The sequence below is a fragment of the Melospiza georgiana genome, chromosome Z (assembly GCF_028018845.1).
Source record: "Melospiza georgiana isolate bMelGeo1 chromosome Z, bMelGeo1.pri, whole genome shotgun sequence".
Classification (NCBI taxonomy): Eukaryota; Metazoa; Chordata; class Aves; order Passeriformes; family Passerellidae; genus Melospiza; species Melospiza georgiana.
The window spans coordinates 19,798,417-19,817,532 of NC_080465.1; the positions used below are offsets into that span (position 1 = coordinate 19,798,417).

General features: G+C 36.0%; 1 protein-coding gene across 2 annotated transcripts in view; it reads right to left on the reverse strand.

Moving 5' to 3' along the window:
• LNPEP (leucyl and cystinyl aminopeptidase) overlaps positions 1-19,116 on the reverse strand; it is a 49,952-nt gene that overhangs the window by 27,833 nt on the left and 3,003 nt on the right. The window contains exon 2 of one of the 2 annotated variants that reach the window (XM_058044057.1): positions 1,633-1,739. The exons of the other annotated variant lie outside the window; for it this stretch is intronic. The gene's annotated coding sequence lies outside the window, so the exon portion shown is untranslated. The remainder of the gene's footprint in view (positions 1-1,632; positions 1,740-19,116) is intronic. 2 annotated transcript variants of the gene reach the window in all.

The following is a 19,116-nucleotide window of genomic DNA, read 5'->3' on the forward strand; positions in this document are numbered from 1 at the left end:
TTTGGAGTTCTTTAGCAGAGGAGAAAATCTGCCAATGTGAGGGCAGCCACACAAATAACACACTCATTAGACATTTTTAAACTTAATTTTTTCACAAACATTGCAAAAACAATAAAAATATTTCTCACAGAAAAACAGCAGTATAAGAGTCAGAGTTCCAACTGACATCTTCATTTAAGATAATCCTTGAAACAATCCACGCACCTAAGAAGTCAAATCAGTGCCAATCAGACTGTCTCCATAAAATTTGTTCTTAATAGATAATGGACCAGTGAATATAAATTAGGAATTGAAATTCATACTAAATTTTAAAATCACATTTTTACAATATACAGTTACATTTTGATCAAACTTCTGATTGTATCTTCCATATCTTTGTTTATGCAAAAGGTTATCTTTTAGCTAATCAGTCTCCAGACACAATTCTATCTATCCAAGGGACTAGAAAACACTCTTGCCCAACTGCAAGGGTTCAGAAATTAATCTAGTATCACGCCTGTCTACAGTCAACTGACCAATATTCACATCACACCTCTATCTTCCACATTATTTGTTTCCAGAAGAAGAAAGCTGAATTTTGCTCTGCATGTAAACTTACTATAAAGTAGGCTAACTTGTATTAATTTCTGGCAAGAATGCACATTTTGCCAATCTATAAACAACCTAGAATACAACTGTTCCTCCAATGTATAATTTATTTTATTTTTCATTTCATGAAAGTCAAGTTTCTATATGGCTGAAAATCTCAGAAGTTAAAATAAAACATTTTAAAGAAAAGATGGCAAGAATATTTTCAAACTAGATATACTAAGTTCCTCAACACTCACTCTAAATGTATCAAGACTTCCTGTTTCAAGGCCACAAAATCAGAAGAACTGGAGTTCAGTAGTTGTAGCAAAAAAAAGGCCTTAAAATAAGGTAAAAAGAAAATTTAAAAAATCCTTCCCCAGAAAATCCAGTAAGAGAAAGGCACTAGTTAACCTGAACAGGAGACATAGCAATGTATGAAAGCAGGGAGTTTGGTGAAACTTGGATCTACCTTTTCTAAGAAGGAAAAGGATCAGAGGGTCACAAGATATCTGAGGCTGGAAGGGATTTCTGGAAGCCATCTGCTCCAACCTCTAGGCAAAAGCAGCTTCCAGAATTTTCGATTCTTATGCCATTTCCCAGTACAGGGCTCACAAGCCAGCCTTCAGGCTGTGATTGCATTCAGTGGTCTAGCACCATGACTTCTACACTGGAACACATGCACTAGCATGTCAAACTGGGAGCCACACAGAACTGAGAGGACAGAAAGCTAAAGTTAAATTAGAAATGAAAACACATAGGCAAACTAGTGGAGGAAAAAAATGCATAAAGAAAGTATTGTGCAGCAGAAACTCTTCTACAATTCCTCTCCTTCCAAGAACAGTTAATCAAAAATTCACTATAACTTTTAACATAATTTCTTGACTACTCGCCTCTGCTGGTTGCTTTCAAAATCTGCTGACTAGCTTCAATCGAATTTGAAAACAGGCTCAAGACCAAATTTCTTCAAGACCCCATGAAATCCCACCCCAAAACAACCAGCGGCTGGTAGAAGACACCCAAATCCATATCTGCTATGTAGAAAAGGCAGGTATTAAGACTCACATCTTAACCACTCCAAAAGGTAGCAGTCAATCAGTACACAGCTCCAACCCCAGCCATGGCATGTGCAGCTGCATGGCCAGCAAAAGAGGTAGAAGACATGGGAGGCACTGCAGAGGGAAGGAGGAGAAAGATAAAGTGCATAAATCTAGCAGAAAGTAGGTTTCATTAGCTCTGAGGTTCAGAGTACAGTTTGCTTTTTGAGGAACTTATTCTCTAGTAAATAACTTCTAAAGACAGTATTTTCAAAGTTGCATGCATGTAGTAACAACTTTTTCAGTGAAAAAGAATTATACTAAAAAATCTCAAACTAAAACTAAGATAGAAAAGTTAAACTACAAGTTAGCTTCAAGACAATTCACAGTTTTAATACCTTGAGACATTATTTTCTAGGAAAACAAGAGTTATAGGCAATTTCTACAGAAGTATTTGCACAAACTGGAAGTAATCAAAATCTGTAAGATCAAAACTTTACTGCATATCAAAAGCATCACCAGACTACTACTCTCCATTGGAAAGAACACAGACCAAGTATCAAAAGATTACTAGAGCTATTTATGCTGACATAAAAGTCTTTTTATTCTTTATTCACAGAACACATTTTTAGGAGATGAACCATAGAAAATTTGTTTAAAACTTTAACACTCAGATCAATTCTGAACTCTTTGCTTCCTGCTGGTTCACTGGCATTGATAACATGATAGTGTGAGTGAACTGAACTTTTATGATATTTCAATTTTAGCCCATGAGCTGTTACAATATGAGATAAACAGCCACATGAAGAGGAAAACCCCAGTATTCTTAAACTGAAACATGCCACACGGAATAAGAAGCATCTTGAGGAGCATGATTGCAAGCATCACATTTCACAGTCATCTCTCATACCATGTATGGCCAAGCAACAAACATTCCCATTTTAAAACACATACAAATCAGATTAATTCATATTCCAAATACACACAGGATAAATTATTATAAATTCAGGAGTAGGAAAATCAACCTGGAAAGAACTTGCAGGGTTCCAGTGAACTACCACTGTCATGCCAGAGGCTGCAGGTGAGCTAGAGGCATTTGTGGTCACATGAGTCCACAATAATGGAAGTACTGATCTGAGCTGCTAAAATGTGCTACAAAAGCCATCTGCCATCAAGCATGGCAACTTGAATCTAAATCTTTGCTAAACACAAGTCTAGTATGAGAGCAAACAAGGAGGTAGAAGAAAAAAATCTTGGAAGTGAGTCTTGCAGTTCTCTAAAGAGTCCTAATAAAATGCTAAGAGCCTAAAGGTGAAAAGCTTAAGCTTTTAGCTACATCAGCTAAAAGCTTAAACATACCCAAACAAAAGTGATTTTACACATTTCTTCTACAAATTTTTATCCTGAAAGCAAGAGATTTTAAACATCTTCCCCAATACATGATCTATTATCACATTTAATGGTGAATAATATGAATACTCACAGTTAGAAACAATTCTGAGAAAAGATGTGAGGTTAACTACTATATGATTGACAAATCCAGAAAACTAATCTTCCTTATACTGAAAAAATTAGGGCAGGCAGATATTTTCTCAAAATCGATGGTTCTGAAAGTTTCTTTACAGCTGCCTCCTACAGCACAGATTCCCAAATATATATTGCAAGATATCTCCTCATTACAATATTCAGGGATGGTAAAAAGCTGGGTCTATTATTTTCTTTGAAGAGGACAGAATGCTTAGGATGTGAACTTCAAATGCAGTTTGCGCCAAGACAACAGCACAATGAGCTTGCTGTACGTACTGCGGTCTTTGACAGTGTAATCCCCACAGGCTCTGACAATGTGACCTAGGCTGTAAAGAGTGACTTAAGGACACAAAGGCAAGCACACAGCTTGCTCCTGCAAAACACACACTCTTCACTTCTCACAAATCAGTCCTCAAACTTACGAAGCAACTTCACCACAATACTCATGTTCAGCATGTCACATGATCCTACAGGAACAACCAGGTGGTGAAGTAAAACACTAGCCTAGCATTTGCTCCCAGCGTTTATTCTGTCTGAAGAGGTCCAATCTCATTAAGGAGAAGAACGTAAGCTTTTTTCCTGAAGTTTAATAGACAACATAATGTTTTGAATTTTAGTGTGTGCAACAACAAAATATCTCCTGATGTTTGGTTTTTGGAATACATTATAAATATTCTGCAGAATACAGAAAGAAATTATTCCTTTATATTTCAGAGACAGTATCTTCCTGTAATGCAACTGATATCTCTTTTTAGTTCTAGAAGTATGTACTTTTCCCTTGCAAAACAAAATCAGTTGTCTTTTGTCTATGTCTATCATGTCTGGGTATTCTACCTCAGAGCAGAACTCAAATGTCTTATATGGATCTAAATGACCTATTAATTGAGTTCATTCCTTTTTAAAAGATATGCAGAAAATGCTCAAAGGGATTTTATTTTTCAATTTCTCAATTCTGATTAAGAGGCTAAAACTAAAAAAAATCCTAAAAATTCTATTCAATTCAGACAGACTGTTCCTGCTTTCTGAGACAGAAATTCACCACAATACAATCTTAAAATAGCGAGAAGTTATAATAAAATATTTTAACTGAAAAAATGTTAGACGAATTACAGTAACACCTGACACATTATAGCAGTCAAACTCCCACTGAAAATAAGTGAGAACCTTTCTGTAATTCTGGAATAACCTAGGAGCGAAACAACCATTGGGTAGCATGTACCAGCAGAAGTAGCAAAACCCACACCAAACTTGTAAAGGGGTATAAAGTGTGGCAACCAACTGGAATAAAAACTGATTTCCACTGAATGTAAACTACTTCAGCTGCATATAAATAATAGAAGAGAAGGTGCAGAGTTAAGCCTGCCCAAAACAAGACATCCATGCGTTGTGGATCAAGAAAGAAAAACAGAAAAATCGTGAGCCAAGTTACTTGTTTCGCTATCAAGCAACTCACTGATAGTAGGTCAAAGAATAATTTTGCCCAATGATTTCAGGAATAGATGTTTAACAATGCCATTAGCTATTAAGAGCTATAATACTGTTTTGCATAGATAACTTTTATGTTCAAATTTAAAAGCATTGGCCCTTCTTTCTGCAGAAACAGCTGTTGACAAAACAGCAAATTCCATAAACAAACCACATAAATTTGCTCCTATTAAAAGCCTGGTTGCTTTGGTTAAAGCCATTCAGCAGGGCAAAAAGCAACTCCAAGATGTTTTTTCCCTTTAAACATATTTTTTATCTTTATCTACCTGCCTAAATGCCACCTCAGCTAGAAGTAGTGGTGAAACACTTGCAAGGTTTCAGCACAGGTACTAAGATCAGAGTATGTTACTCCTAATACATGAATGAGCTTACCACCAGGACAGTAAAGTGAGTTGGAGAAGATGCTGTTGGGCACAAATACTGTGTGACACAGTCTAAAACTAGAAGAACAAAGGCTCTACTAATACTTAGGAATTGGAGAATTAGTTCTACACTGTTAATGTTTGGCAAACAGCATAAAATTCCCTGTTTCCAGGACCCTGAGAAACTATCTGAACCACTTGTGAGCACTTGCAAATATTTTGTGCATGGCATGTAAGCACGCTCCAAGCAGAGAAATGCATGCTTGTATGTATGTTTAACTCATCAGTAAAAATAGTAAGAATGGTTAGAGTATATGGAACCTGACCTTCTCTCTCTTACTTGGTCTTTGGGACAAGCAGAAAGAAATGTGGTAGCTACGACTGAAGCAAGTCACTCATACATAGCCATGGATACAAAACTGAACAAATGCTACTGCTCTTTAAGTTGTTTAGTCCTTGTCAGTACTAACAGTAGGTCACTTGGAAAAGCCAATGAAGGAATTCTGCAGAAATAATGACACATACAGAATCACTGCCTTCTCCCATTTCAAAAGCAGTAAATTTAGTACAACTATTTCCCAGAAAAAGAAGAAAAAACAAAGGTTGAAAATTAGATAGCAAAAAAATGCTTTCACTGTAACTTATAATTTGTATTTTGCTTAGTGAAATAATAATTTCTCATTGTATCTGAAAAAATACCAACTAGAAACAGCACAAATTTAGAAGAACCTACTAGCCATGACAGTTTTCTGCTACAATCGCACAGTCTTTAAGAGATAATATGACTTTTGCAGGCATGGCTCCAGAAAGTTTGCAAATAATAGGTATATCTGCTACAGAATCTGTTATTTTAGGGAAAAGATTAAGACATTATTCACAGCACAGTACACATCTATATTTATGAGAGGAAACCAAAAATACACCCACTTAGTGAAATTTCTCACACACATCTTATGTCTGTAGTCATATCAAGCTAGTGACCAGAACAAGATGAAATATGAGACTCAATTAAAACCAGATGTACTTGTATTGTACAGTTTGCATACAAGAAGGAACAAAACTAGCTATAGGAAAAAAGTACAATGAATATTCAAAAAGCTTTCAGAAACATTACGTGTTTCTATTATTAGTTTCTATATAAATTTAAAATTACTCAATATTTTAAATCCACAAACTAAGGCTGGCACTGTAAGAAAAAAAATCTTAATGCTCCCTTCTTTCCTAGAAAGACTAGACTTGACTGTAGAAACAAAACTCTGATTTTTCACATTAAAGAGTCATCTAAAATTTGCTTAAGGACATCTGAGGCACTAAGGATTGGGAAACACTATTAAAGGTTTACATTTGTCTTCCTGAACTGTCTGATGCAAATCTGCAACTACAACCTCAAATAGGAGGAGGGCAGAGACAGAGAAATATTTAATACACCAAATCTCTCAACTGTGCTATCTAAAATTTCAGAAGTATTGATGTGCCATGTAAGTACATAGAAGCACTATGGAAAAGCAACATAGCATATGGTATTCAGTCACCTCTTTTAAGTTTGGGGGATTTTTAAATTAAATTCAGCCTAGACCAAACTTCCACATATAACTTAAATCTATGTATTTATGATGAGTTACTTAGTAAAAATATGATTTTAACAGAATTGTAAAAATTAAAACTATATCCTTGGGCTCTGCTCTTACTATGGCAGTTCACCAGTTCTACTTTACAGGAAGCAGCAGATCAATCACCCCAGTTCCAAACTGCGAAATATTAATGTTTTTATCGAAGACAGAAAGGAACATGCACTGTTACTTGTGCACCTTATGCTGGACTCATGGCTTGAGACTTCCTCCAAATCTTACAACCTATCCTCACCCATAACTATTGTCCTGGTTATTGTTTCTAAGCTGTCTGAGAGAAGAGAGATGGACAGCCCAAAGGGGAGTTCTAAAACAGATTCATTGTCACAGATACTTAAATTGGCATACAAGGGCATTTTGAAGAAAATTTGATTCCAAATACTACACTGGAAATCCAAACTTGAGAAATATTTCAGAAAGTGCAATCACTTCCTCAATGGAAACCAAAAATCACTAGTTCCAAACATCATTAGTTAAGGGTTTTTATTACTGCAGATCAGCATTAGAGTTTTAAGTAAACAGAAATAAGAACATCCAGGGGTATAGATAAAACACAATTGTCTATCAGATTCCTTTTTCAACAGATGAAGAATAAAATGGCCAGCAAAGAAGTTGTTTAACTGACAGCTACACATCTGAATTTGAAAATGGACACTTAAAACATTAATTATTAACATTTTTTAGATATAAACTTCATCTTTCTAAACCTGAAGATGAAATAAGGCTGGAAACTTTAGCTAATGCTGTTTATGAACTGCATAACCTAATACGACAGAAATGATTTTCAAAAATCCAGCAGATATGGAAGCAACAATCTACCCAACTTAACTACTTCAGCAAATGAAAAAATATTTTAAGAATAAAACCCTCAACACATTACATACAATATGTTTTTTTGTTTTTCAGAGTCACACCTCCCTACTTATTTAGGCACTATTCAAATCCATATATATCTATTATGTCCCGTCTATATGCAGTATTGTAAGGTATTTGCCGTAGGATTTGAACACATAGATGACATTATCTCATCACTAGGTGACATCTAATTTTTTATTACAAAATTCTCAAAGAATACAAATAATTGGCATTGATTGATCTCTGGCAGTATCTGCCAGTAAATGCTCAGTCTACAAATAAGTGCTTACAATGAGAAAACCTCCTGCTATCAAAAGCCTTCTGTTACATTTGGAATGCAGATTCAGAATTTCAAAACCTACTGGTCAAATCAGAAATAACTGCAGCTCTGCAATAAAGCTTATGACAGGTTGCTTGCTCAGGCAAGCACTTCAAAATCTGAACAATTATACAAAAGACACTTAAATCAAATGGCTAAAAGCAACCATACTGGTATTTAACCTTTAAACTGTAATTCACTGTTGAAGCATCAGCAGCTAGGAAAAGGAAAGCCGGGCTTTCTCACCATTGAGTATTAATATGAAGCCTGAATTTTTAAAGGCAATTAAGCAGAAGGATAAACAAACATATGTACTCATACGCAGAAGTGATTGTCATCTTAATGCTCATGGCCAGACCAGAACTATGGGTTGAAGCCTCTCAATCCACCTGAACACTAAGTACACGGAAGCTGCATTACCTTTTGACATCTGAAAGCAGACCATCTCCAAAAAGAGGAGAAGCAGAATTGCATCCTATCTCTGCCCAATCAGAAAATTTAACAGTAGGAGTACAGTACTGACTGGACCCAGACTGGAGCTATGTAATACAGTTTTTGTCACAGACATGCAAAACAAGTGATGATCAATCAGACAGACTTTACATGCAATTCCATTCCCCTCAAAAGCAAAAAACTGAATCTGACGCCATATCTCACAACCTTTGCATACAAAAAAAAAAGGCACACTGAAAAATAAACATTCAGTAGCATCAGTAATGCCACAGACAGTCTTGGAAAGTTTCTGTAGCTTATTTGGTAGCAATATTCCATGCTCAGCATGCAATTATTCCCAGTACTGCCGGCTCCCTGCTACTACCTAGCAACTATTCTTTAAGGATTAAATTTGCCTTTTGTATGAACTGTTAATTGCTGTGGTCTAGTGTCTTATTTTTACTTGATAAATTGTGTACATTAGCACAGTAAAAATAGGCACAGTGGTTGCTGTAGATGGATTGAAAAAAACAAAGAACAAAAGTGTTGAAGTCGAGCAAAAAAAAAGGCAGGCATTTTATACATTTAGCAGAAAATGGTAGTAATAGTTGATCAGACCTGTGCTTATAAACATTTAGGAGAATTGCTATATGATTTTGTCTGAGAGGTATTTACTTTTGAAAGAACTTAGTTTTGAATTTTTCATTCACTGCTTGCTGATAAGCTTTTCTGGACAGTCTGAGCAAGCAGCATTCTATAAAAAAAGAAAATCGAACACATTTAAAATTGCTTTTCCTAGTTTACAAACTGTCTATTTCAGGACTGATCTAATTCATCTGAAGATATTTGCTCTTATTCTAGCTGCATTTAGAGTAAGTTGCTCCAAGGCAACCCTCGGCCTACAGGTTTAGTATGCAGGCCTGCAGCTTAGGCTGCCGGAGAGCAGACACCTTCAGTGACAGCTGTTAAGCCAGAAGCAGCACTCAGAGGTTTGAGCAAAAGTTAACTGAACACAAAAGGCTTCTAGTGGCTCAACAGGTCTTGAAGTTGTACAATAAGTAGCACAAACTTATCTTCACACTGGTGCTGAAAGTCGCTGATGCAGACAATAGAAAAATAAAATCAAAGGCTATGCTTAACAACAGCTGTCTAATGATACCAGCTCTTACAGACATAGGCCTCTCTCTTCTTCTTTAAAACAGAGGTTTAAAAAAGAGATAAAGGTGTTACTTGATAGTTCAACAATTATCTTTTCTGGGAGGAATTACTTTGAATCTCAGCAGTCCAACTGAAAACAGCATCTCATCTGAGCTCTCCTCTATGTAGCAGTTATTTTGATGTCCTCAAATTTCTCCCAAAACAGTCATGCAGTGTCTTGTGTTCGTGGATCCTTTTTTCTTGGCTCCTAGAGCCATTTTTCCAATTTCATTATATGCAAACTCCAGCTAAGAGCAACAAAAACACTCAGAAAATTATTTGTTACTGACATTTCCACTTTTCAGCTGCTCTGCTTTTGTAGCTGTCCAATTTAAAACTTGTGTGAAAATACCCAGGCTGTGTTCATAACAATTTCTGCAGTTCAAATACATAAAATACAGGTAAAGAGTAGGTTATTTAAAAGAAAAAACAAAGAAGCAAACAGAAGTCTAAAATTAATTTCTTGTTGAAAAACAAAAGCCACAATTTGGAGGCAATTTTCCCATTTGCATTTCTATAACCAGTTCTCAGAGAGACTGAGTTACTGTCTGGGCTTGGGGTCAAAACACCTAAAGAAGTGTAGCTTAAACATTCAGTTGCTGTTACTTCTGGAAAAAAATGATGATCAGTAAGCAGTTTCTCTTCATAGGGATAAAAAGGAAGCAGAACTTTGGTTAAAGTTATTACCTCATCAACTCACAGAGCCAGTGCTGAATGATGAAGGAACTGAGGTCAGTATAGAGATTTAATGTCTTCTATCCAGAAATTTAATTCTTATTTAGTTAAATCTGGTTTAGGATATTTCTTTTTTTGATTACTCTATCAATGGGTAAATTACTCTAAATCTAAGTGATTTGAAATAACAAGGGAAAATTTAGAGCCAAAATGCTGAGTTAAGTAACTTAACTTCACACTAGTTTCCATACAATATAGAGAATTCCCATTTTTATACCAGATTTCAATGACACATTCTGGAGAAAAACAAAAACCACATAAAACCACAAACCACAGTTAAGGAGAACAGGAATTTTCCAAGTTACTTAGTTTCTTTCCAACCTACTGAAAGGTGATTACTGAGGTGGGGTGCTGGTCTCTTCTCTCAGGAAGCAAATGACAGCACAAGAAGAAATGGCCTCAAGTTAGGAAAAATTTCCTCATCAAAAGGTTTATCAAGCTTTGGAACAGGCTGGCCAGGGAAGTGATGGAGTCATCATCCTTGGAGGTACATAAGGACACATGGATGTGGCACTAAGGAACATAGTTTAGTGGTACACTTGCCAGTCTGCCACTTAGTGGTTGTAATCCATGATCCTAAAGGTCCTTTCCAAAATAAATGATTCTATGATTTGATAAACAATTGGTTACCATGGGGACTTCCAATATTAGGTATAAAATCTATAAATCTAATCTAATTAAGTAAATTGTACAATTTGTAGACCATCTCAATTTATTTGCTGATGCCACACTGTATTCCTAGCTGTTGAAACTGACAAAGCATCCCTCTGAGCATTACTGGGGCTATTCCCCCACCCAGCTCACCACTTCCTGTAACAGAAGGTACATCAACCCCTCAGCACATCCCACTATCCTTTCCCAGATACCAGTGTTGAGGATAATGCAGACAGTGTTTTGTTTTTCATCCTCCTCTTTTCTCTTTTTCTCCTTTCATAACAACAGTTTTGGACATCCAGCTGCTGCTACCCAGAAGATTAAATAATTAAAAATGTGAGCAAGCTCTTCCTACTTCTCCTCTGAGCACTACATTCACTGACTCACTGTAGGACTGTATGCCTATTTCCAGGAGCAGGTAACACAGGAATTCGTGTAGTTCCTTATTCTGAAAGCTTGCAACAGTCACCAACTCTTAACTACCCCCTTCCTTACCTTGGTTTCCATGCAAAGATACAAGACTCGCTTAGCTCTTCTAATTCCCCGCTCTCCCTGCTCTGTCACTGTATATGTCTTGTCTGGTCATAGCTTGAAAAGAAATGCCTCAAAACTTTGGAAGAAGCAATTAGAAAAAAAAACTTTGAAGTGGAAAAAATACTTAACTGACAAATATTAATTTTTAAAATTGCTTTTCTGTTCTTCTAAAGTATCACCCCATAGAAGTTATATCAGTTTTGCTGAACTTTTGTCACAGACAATTGTTTTACAGCATAGTCAGTAAATAATCCCTGTTGCCACCTGTCTACTCTTTGGGACAAAGAAATTCAAAGGAAACCTATTCAAAATGCTAACTAAAACCTCAAGCTTTCATGGGTCAGGGCAAGCAGTGGTGTTTGTAGTCCTATCCTCCCTCCCACAGAAGAAAGGAAGAGTGAGGAGGAACATCAAGCAAAAAGTTATATTTATTCAGAGTCTTCATGAAAGCAAATTACTCATGGCATTTCTTGACCCTGAACTCAACATAAAAACTCCGAAGACTGGCTACATGGATCTTACAGGAGACAAGTGCAACTCCTTAAATTCAAGACATGCTCAAATTTGAGTTCACACATTTACAGGCAAAAAAAAAAAAAAATCCTGAAAATTTACTTATGAAATCTAATTTTTGAAAGATAATGTACTTTGTTAGTGAACAATGTGTAAGTAAAACATATGAATAAAACAAGTAAAAATCTTGATTTTTAAAAACTTTCAGCAAATTTGTGTCTAGAAGCAGGGATTAACGTCACTGTATTAACACTTAAATACTGCATTACACTATTTCATCTTGTGGGTAAGTGTCAACAGATACATCAAATCAGACATTAAAAATTACTGAATTGTAATAAGCAGTGACTTTTGACAAGGCTGCCTTTTAATTTTATAATATTTTCAGCATGCTTCAAGAACTTGTTTGTTTATTATTATTCCTTGCCATATCAATTTAGCCCTTCCTTCTCTAATGCGAATTACTTCCTTCACTGTTATGCCCTGGGCTGTCTCCAACTCATCCATTAAAAATTCTGTGTTTGGAGGGAATCAAGTAAAGCTTATCTTATTTATCTCTTCCAATAAGCTTGCTCAGCAAACAAAGCCCATGTCCACAAACACATTACTTATGTTAAGATTCTTACTAAAGATTTCCTTCTTCTCTACCAAGTCTCCCTAATCATTCCATACATTATAAGTTCCTCCTGAGCAAGAAAATAATTCAATTCTACACAGAAAAATTATTTGCTCTTACTAAAGCAGGACAGTACACAATTACTGTACAGTCATTCATGTAATTTCAAACCTGCATCTGTCTGCAGTAAGAAAACAGTTATAACCTTTACTCAGCTAACAAAGACAAAGCAAGCCACTGGAATGTCACAGAAATCACAAGTTCTACTGGAAAGCCCTCTGCCCTCATTTCACTGTGGTTTCACCTACAACTTTGGAGCTGGGGCTTCTTTTTGCTTGCATGTACACAGCTTTTGCTTTCCTCGTCTTCATCTCCCGACTTTTCCCTTTTTTTGCCCTTGTGATTCTTTCCCCCACCCAGCTGCAAGGAATTAAGCATTTGGCTACATGGGGATTAGCTGCCTATCACGGTTTACCTACAACAAGAAGATTTAAGCAGAATTTTTACTTACTGGTATAGTCAATGTAAAGGGTTAATATACAGCCACTCAGAGGAAAACATAAGTCTTTGCATTTAGGAACAAAAACTTTCATGCCGCAGTTATTTTAAATGTGTTAAACCTTACTTTAAGAACCTTTACAGGAGAACAATATTTCTGGGGAAAAAGAAAGGCTAGGCTGCTACAAAATAGATGTCACCATTTTTCTCTCGCAAATTACTGAATTCAAACAGAAAAAGGAAATAATCCAATGGGGAAAAAAACCCAAACAAATGAAGAAGTATTAGGCAATATGAAGCACTGCTATGAGAATCTGAATCATCCATGGGATTTGCCTGCTTTTTAGAGACAGAACTGAAGGTACAGCTAAGCTAAGAGCAAGTTGTTAATTCCCACTATGCAGCAAGATTATATATGCGTTGCATATTTTTAATAGACCAAAACTGGACACATATACATTTATATATACACTTTCATATGCTGAATGCAACTAAAAAAAACATTAAAGAAGAAATTTTTGAAAAGGCACACAGACTCCAGTAAAACAAAAGAGGGTCTGTTGTTTTTTGTAGTATCAACATCTACATGCAAACAGATATGATGACTCCATATGATTTTAATAAATACTGTTATACTCTTTAATAAATACTCTTAAAAGACAGACCGTACCTAACATCTGCTCACAACTTGAACCACATATGCCACTCTGTAAGGGCTGATTTCAAGATACAAATAACTGGTAGAGGTTTAGAAGACTCTGTATAGTTAAGTATATATCATGACTTCTAATGGACAGACAAAAGGTCTTCAAAACAGATGCTGGTTTTGGGAGGAAAAAAACCCCTTCTTTCTCAAAAAAACCTCCTAACTTGAAAGTGAATAGATTTTCCTGTATTTCAAAGGGGGACAAATTTTGCTTTCCACTCCAAACTACACAAGGGAACTCAAGCTCCAAGCCTTACAAGGTCACTTGCCCCTTCAAGCTATACTCCAAGGTCTACTTCTGCTTTTTACTTGTTTACGTGGGATTTAAAAATCAATGTGAGATAAATAGTGCAGTGACAAGCTTCTGCACATAGACTGGAACAAAACCCTGCCAATTAACTGTATAACAGAAATTAAAACAATGTGTGATTATGCATTTTAAGACCCTCTCTTATCTGAAGTTGCCATAACAAATATGAGCGAGGAGTGTAATTTCAAGGAAGTCAGTGTTTATTAGTCTTGGGTGCTTCTAAAAGGTTCTCTTCCTGATTTTTAAGCAAAGTACCATTGCATTTGCTTTGTCAGGACCTCAGATTGAAGAACTACATGGACCAATTACATTTCACCATTTACCAGTTAGATTTAAATGTAAATAGCCAGGATACTATGGAGCCTTCTATGTTATCAACAAAAAGAAAATATCATAGAAGGGGAAAAAGTGAATAGATCATTTAGTGAATACTCCACCTAAACAACTGGTAAAAATTTGTAACTTATTTTTGTCATAATTATTTATCAGACATGAAATTAATGGACAGGTGTTGTCCATTAGCAATTAGGAGCTATGAGGAAATAAGAGGAGAACTTAAGGCTAACCAAACCAAGGTAAGTCTGGATTTTGATATCCAAGAGATGCAATATCACGTCAGTTCACATTAACATAGATTTTCAAGTTTAAATCTGGTACCAGTTAGGTTTCCTATGAGAAAATGCAGGGGAAATGGAGGGAAGGAAAGAGGACATAGTTTTAAATTACATTTTCGTCTTTGGATATTTCTGAGAAGGAAAACCTTCCACAAGGTTGAGGCAGTGTTCAATCCTCAGCCCCTTGTTGAACAAAAAATGGGATAGGAAAGAAGTTTCTGGCTTTAATTACAGAATATGGTTGCTTTAGTTTCCTGCTTCCAGTCTTACCAAAGGTGTATTTTGCAATTAAAATCACATAAAACGTTTAACCACAGGGGCCTAGTGAAAAGGTCCTAAATCTTAAGAGACACACAGGAAGTTGTGTCTCAGATTTCTTGAGCTACTCAACTCCTATATTCAGAACTGCTGACAATCCTCTTCACAACACCTGTCCATTAATTTCACGTCTGATAAATACCTCGTTCATCACTGCTGAGAATACAAAACATCTCTCTGCTGGTACCAGTTGTTTTGAAGTAAAAAAAATTTTGAGAGTTTTCAGAAACATCTAACAGTTAGGTATAGAACCTGACAGACTATATACAAACTGATGGTTGCCTAATCTTTTCATTCTCTTGTTTGCTTTTAGCAATAAATGAATTCTCTTGTCTTGAACACTCTCTACAGAGGCAACCTGATATGCCTTCTGGATTACTACTGTTACTTAATACCCACTTGACAGCTCCAACCATCCCAAACTATCTGCAGTCAAAAGCCCACGTTACGTATTCACTGCTCCGTAACTGGTAGTCCGGTTCACAGAAAGCAAGATGCAATAATGGCTAGAGGTTACGGCCTAACCCACTAAGTTTTCTATCAACTTAATGGAGCAAAAATACATCTATCTACATTCTTCTCAGTCTCATAATACAACAAGAGAAAGAGTATTGATAAGGAAAGAAGTAGCAGTGTGTCTGCCTGGTAGCTTAAGACATACTGAAATCTACATTGCTTCAAAAGCCTATCCAGGTATCATGTATCAGCTTTGAAATTATCATCATAACAACCATCACCATGAGGGGTGTGGGAAGCTCAGATATCAGACACTTTTCAGGAGGTCCCTTGCAAACTAAATCATTCAATGATTCACAATTATGATTATTCCTTCATTCCAAAAGAGACACTAAAGCTTCATTAATATCTCCAGCAATGATAAAAAGTGCAGATTTGGACAGCAACTGACAGTTTGTATATGTTCTATTGACAGCCACATTTTCTAAAAACCTGCTGTTTGTTGTTCTCTTATAACGGTTTACAGATCAGAATTATGAGGCCTCTAAAGCATATTAAAGCATTTCGATCTCCCACTAACAGAAGTCAGAACTTTTTCACTCATGAAAAATAGTAAAAGTGGTTCTACTAATGTGCTACCGGCTCATTGCTACTGAAGAAACTATATACAACAGAAAGGCTTAAATAAAAATCACCATTGGGCCCTAGAATAGTAGGTGAATTAGGCACATTCTTAGTTTTGAACACAATCAATTCTCCATAAAAGTCAATGGCACTGTGGTAGAAGTACTGTTACACAAGAACTCCAGTTAACAGAAAATATTCCTTCAATGTCAGAGCGATTACAACCAAAGGAAAGCTCTCTGCACACAGTTATGCTTAGTAAAGCACGCTGAAACACTCCTTTACACACCTTGGTGGTAGTTTTGATTGGAATAAAAAACAAATCCCAAAACCAAAACTCACCTTATTTCCACAAGAACAAAACAACTGACTGAAAGCATCTTGTGTTTCAGTGAAATCAGGATTACACTTTTTCACTCTCCACCACTGATGTGGTAAAGACCTCTGCTTCAACAGACTACTGCATGCCCTAAATAATCCAGAAGAGCTGGCTCTAAGGTCTTCCTTGAACATCTATTTTGAGACAACACTCATGAAGCAATAAAGGATCAGCTGTGCCCTAGGGACACGAACTGCACAGAACCCAACACCATATTACCTTGAAATTCCTGTCTGTTTGATCAACCAGATGAGTTTTCCAGACATGTTCCCTCCCTTCCTTACTCCAAATTTCCTTCAGGAGTATCCATCTTTCTGTGTGCAAGAAGGCACACAACTTTTTGTGATTATTACATTTTAAGGTTAATATACTTCCATTATGTAAAGCAGTATCATAAACAGTCAAAACACAACTTCAAAAGGTACATATGTACTCTTTAAAATACTTTGAGGCAATTAAAACACAGATCACACAAGATCTTGGTTTATTTTAAAAGTTAATATGATCTTATTTTAAGGTACTGCTGGACAGAAGTCTAAGCAGCAGCTACCATGCATATATTTCTCTGATAGACAAAGGAATAATACTGCTCCCAAACATAAAGAAATCTCAGTGTTTTTGCTCTTCTACACAATCTTTGCTTTTGTACTCAATGAAAAAAAAAACACCATTGTGCATGAGAACTGGAAATTCACTGGACGTTCTTAACTGAGTAAAAGATGAAAAACTTGAACTCTCTGAATTCATCACTATTTTAATCAGAGGATACATTAAATAAAGATAAATTCAGCTTCTTTATACATAATTGTTACACCAATGCCCATCTAATATGAAAATAGTATTCTGACTAGTGAAACAAACAGAGGTGGTTTTATCCTTGCTTTTATTTGTTTGTACTATTTTTATGGCAGTTGTTACAGAGCTTTATGCTGCATTCACGTAGCCCCAGCAATGTGGAACATGGTTGCTCAACTTTACATCATCTTCCCAAAAAAGATGGCAAGACAGTCCTGGAATACCTTTACAGGTAGATACTGAGGTCAGCATAAGCTTTCATTGTTTTTTACTTATGAAGTAAACACACAGATACTCCATGGTTTCATTCTGCAAGTGGAAGATCAACTGCTTAATGGAAAAATACTAACAAATGGACAATAATGAGCACCTATACTGTCATCTTCAGACATTCTTTAACTCACTGAATTCCCCTTCTGAACATCCACTGTTTGGCAGGGGTTCACAGAGAATCAGCAAAAGCAAACACATATCAAATACATTGAAAAAACAGGTTTCTGCTCAGCTGACACAGGAACACAAGCACAGATAGTACAACATGGCTTTGTGGAAAACTACAACCCAGCACAATGCACTTGGACAATGTAAAATTCACACTCAGGAACAGATTAAATCAGAATTTTTTCCAATAGTAATTGATGGGATAGGCAAACCACAGGGCAGAATAGAAAACATTAAGAACAGACCTCTTTGATGTTTTCTATCAACCATTGTACAAAAAAAAAATTAAATTACCCAATCTGCTGTTTAGGACTGAGTAACAGTTTAAGACAAACAGGAATCCTTCTGCCCCATGACACAACACTGTAAAACACTGGCAGTCAAGGCTATGCCTGCTGTCTCCGACAGAATTAAAGCTTTGCACACACAACACGCTCCTGTAACCTCCAGTACAATTCCGTACTGAAATTAATACAAAGAACAAAATTATTTTAGAATTAACAGAACTATCTGAAGTAACAAGACTTTGCAAGTAACATTTTCATTTTGTAAAGAACATTACCCAACTTGTTTTATTTCTACTTTCCAAAAACCCCCCCACTTCTTCCCATGAGAGTCATTTTATTTTGCTCATCAATCTAGTCCTGTAATCAATATCAAAGATTGCATCTGTTGTGTATGAAAAGGCTAAAAATAATTCAGGAATGTCAGTGAAAGTGAGTGCTATTTGCACTTCAGATCCTCACAAGTTATCCCATCTGCAGCTGCAAGTTCACGCATGTCACCTGTCTTAAATGAGAAACTCTGTAATAGCTCACTTCTCTCTTCTCCATACTAAGTAGAGAAGTGACATATTTAATGTAATAAACAGGAAATTATGAAATGACCTTTCAGAAACACATACAATCTAAAAAATAAGCAAAAGACTTGCAAAATAATTTGTACAGATGTCCAAGATACAGATGTCCAAAATTACATTACATATTTCCTTTAATCTGTATTTCACTTCTTTCACTTGCTTTTTTGTTTCTTTACATTTTAGTGAAACTGTTTAAGTAACAAATGACTAGTCAAAATAAAAAAAAAATTCTGCTCATTGATTCAAAGCAGAATTCAAAGGAATGGGAGACCATACATCTTAGGTGGAAAAATTCTGTGCAACAAATAAGCAAAACTTCTATGAACTTTTAATTAAAGTTTGATTATTTGTTCTGGGGGAAAAATCTCAAATTAAGAGCAGTCATGCAAATAGAGGAATCCATCTCAAAAAAAAATCCTACCAGTAACCATTTCTGGAACATTTACTACTTTACAGCATTCATAACTTTCAAGAAGAAGTGCAGATGGGACATCAGAAAAATGTCATTCCATTCACTGAGAGGGTGGTGGGTCACTGGAACAGGTTGTGGCATCAAGCCTACTAGAGTCTAGATGCCACTCTTAGTTACATGGTTTAGTTTTAGGTAGTCCTGAGAGGATCAGGGAGTTGGACTTAATGATCCTTATAGCCCCCT